The sequence below is a fragment of the Otolemur garnettii genome, unplaced genomic scaffold (assembly GCF_000181295.1).
Source record: "Otolemur garnettii isolate 467f Iridium unplaced genomic scaffold, OtoGar3 scaffold00041, whole genome shotgun sequence".
In the NCBI taxonomy this organism is placed as follows: Eukaryota; Metazoa; Chordata; class Mammalia; order Primates; family Galagidae; genus Otolemur; species Otolemur garnettii.
In genome coordinates this window covers 11126372-11129333 of record NW_003852436.1, presented here as the reverse complement: position 1 = coordinate 11129333, position 2962 = coordinate 11126372, and the positions used below count along the sequence as shown (strand labels likewise).

General features: G+C 44.1%; 1 protein-coding gene across 1 annotated transcript in view; it reads left to right on the top strand.

The window, feature by feature from the left end:
• Positions 1-6: 6 nt before the first annotated feature.
• The window catches only part of SH3D19 (SH3 domain containing 19), a 198099-nt gene continuing 195143 nt past the window's right edge, over positions 7-2962 (top strand). Inside the window, exons 1-2 of the mRNA XM_023513450.1 lie at positions 7-92; positions 337-430. The gene's annotated coding sequence lies outside the window, so the exon portion shown is untranslated. The remainder of the gene's footprint in view (positions 93-336; positions 431-2962) is intronic.

The following is a 2962-nucleotide window of genomic DNA, read 5'->3' as shown; positions in this document are numbered from 1 at the left end:
GGAGGACGAGGAGGAAGAGCTACGCGAACGCCGCGAGCTTGGGGGCCCGCGCCGCGCCCGGGGCCGTGCGCTCTCGGGCCACTCGGCCGCAGGTGAGAGGCGCGGGGCGCGGTGCGAGCGAGCGAGCGAGCGAGCGAGCGGGACCGGGGACGGAGGGACCGAGGGCTGGGGGCTCTGGGGCGGCGCGGGTCCGGGACGGCGGCAGCTCCCGCACCCGCCCGGGTGGAACCTGCACCTTTACTCTCGGAGGCCAGAGGGAGGAAGAATGGCCTTTCCCTCGTCATCCTCACTTTCTGGCCGCTCCCGAGGAAATTCAAACCGGTCTTTACCTACTAGGGGCCCTGGAGCCGAAACTCCAAAATTTCCGTACGAAGTAAATCCAGGAGCTGCTGGCTTGGAACTTGTGGCCCGGGTGATTACTTATCTCTGGGTGAGTCAGAGGCCAGTGGAACACTCAGCGGCTAGAGGCCGTCTCGGTCGACAATGACCCCTCCGCCGCAACCTGGTCAAAGCGCTCCCTGACTGAGTCAAGTCTGGTATCCGTGTCCTATGAACTTTGGACCCGTTACTCTCCTTCCCCCACCGAAAGAGCTCATTAGTTTGCTATACGTCTTGCTTTAGAAATATTTTGTGAGACGTGCCCCCCCCGCTCCACCCAGGAAAAGTCTAGAATATAGCATTGCAAAAAGCAATTCGTTTGGACTGAGAATCATTTCAGGGCTTATAATTACTTTTATGATACTGTGTTTTTGGGTACACAAAAGCGGTATGGATCAAATAGTTTGGCGCATAAGTGGAGGAGTTAAGTGTAGATCCACACCCCTTCCCTCTTCCCAGGGCAGCTTTTCAGCGTAACATAATGGAGAGGAAATTCTCTGGCCTTTGGTTCCAACTGGGTAATCTGAGTTATCTGAAAACTAACAGCGAAGAACACACCTTAGCGGGGTGACAGCAAAAGGGAGAAAGGGAACAGGGAAAGATTCAGATGATTCATGGACAGCCTTTGTAGAAAGTGGAATATAGTGAATGTTTTATGGAACCATAGAGAAGTTTTTCTGTGTGACTCCCTTAACCACTAAGAGAACGTTGGAAAATTAAAGAAGACGGTCTGTAGGGAACAAAGAAGGGTAGAAAGGTAGATGAAAGGAAAGAACTTAAACATATCATGAAGAAATAGTTGGATACACTTAGTGGGACCTTGGAACCATAAGAATAATTCCCTATGCAAATTATAAGGCATTCGACTGTCTACATTAACGATAGTTGTTTCGAAAGTCGTTAATAGTTTTATTCATAGTAAACCCAGACCTAGTGAAATAATGAATAATTGCTGGGTATAAATATTTCTTGGAGGAGGTCAGTGAAAAAGCTACAAAGATGTACCGCCATTGACTTACTGATTCAAACCGTGGACTACCTTGGGTTCCTGTTAACCTTTAGCAAAAGCTTCACTCTTTCTTACAAGAGACTGTACAGTGAAGAGGTGTAATTGGAGTTTAGACTAGATAAGATCCAGATGTATGTTTATCCTTTAGTTGCAATACGTGTATTTATTCTAAGGTGGTATTTTGTAACTTGTTTTTACTAGTTCCATGATTTCCCTGAGGCTGGCAAAGGCTCTTCTATGTTCTGTGATAATTATTTTGCTGAGATGTAGCATGGTGTACTTTTTGCACTCCACAATTGGTGTTTGCAGTCTTCTAACCGTTTAAATGCCCTTCCTTTTTATAGGTGACTTTTGGGATACCTTAGATATGCCTTTTCTTTATTAAGGTGTTGTGGCGACAGCAATGTTATAGAGTGGAGAGAGGGTCTAAAAGTGTAATTTTTGGTTTTATTTCTTTTGGGGTAAATGATTTGATAGTTTACATTTCTTTATAAACCCTGTTCCTCTTTTCTCTCATTGGTTAACATGTTTTTCAGACACCATCACATTCCTTACCAAGCTTGGGCATTTGTTCGGCGATGCTGAATATTGCTGTCTTCCAAGTGAGAGAGTGTGAACTGACCCAGAGGCTTAATGTTTCTTCTGCATCTTTTTCATCTTTCATTTTTCTTGTTCTCAACACTTCCTCCTTCCTTGACCACTAAGATTTTCCTTTTCTTTGACCTCGTAACTTGATACCCATAACCTGGGGTTTATGGATGTGAAGGAGTCTGTGAATTCTTCCTTCTCTTTCTGCTAAATTTAGGTGTGGTGTGTAAGTGCATCTATTTAATTTTGCAACATATGCAAGAACATATAAAATTTGTAGATTTTAAATGGAAATTCTTATAATTCGTGCCACAATCAGAAGTAGACTATTAGTTCCTTAGAAGCAGACTCTCATCCCTCCCTTCCCTAGAGGTAACCAGCTTTTTGACTTTTGGGATTATTTTCTTTCTTTTCTCTGCAGTTTTACCATATATATATATATATATATATATGCTCCTCTATACAATATTGTTAAGTTTTATCTGTATTTGTGGAAACATCCTGTATTTTAATAACCCAGCAGAAAGCAAGTTATGACTTGAGATTCTGAAATGTCTGGAATGAGTGCTTTTCATTCAAAGGCCAAGAGCCCCAGGCGGGATGTGATCACAGAAAGACAGTCCTTGTAGGACGTCCTTAGGAAGTAAATGTGTGTGTGTGTTTTAATAAGCTCTTCTCCACAAGGTAGCAATAATGGCTCCTTTAAAAAAAAAAATTGTTGGGGATTCATTAAGGGTACAAAGATCCAGGTAACACTAATTGCATTTGTCAAGCAAAGTCCCTCTTATAAATGTGTTCCTCCCCCATGACCTCCCCATCCCCCTCCCTTCCTCCCTCTCTCTGCTCCCCCATTCCCCCACCCCGCACCATGTACTAGCATCAGTTGTCCTCTCATATCAAAATTGAGTACATTGGATTCTTGCTTCTCCTTCTCCATTCTTTTTTTTTTTGAGACAGAGCCTCAAGCTATCCCCCTGGGTAGAGTGC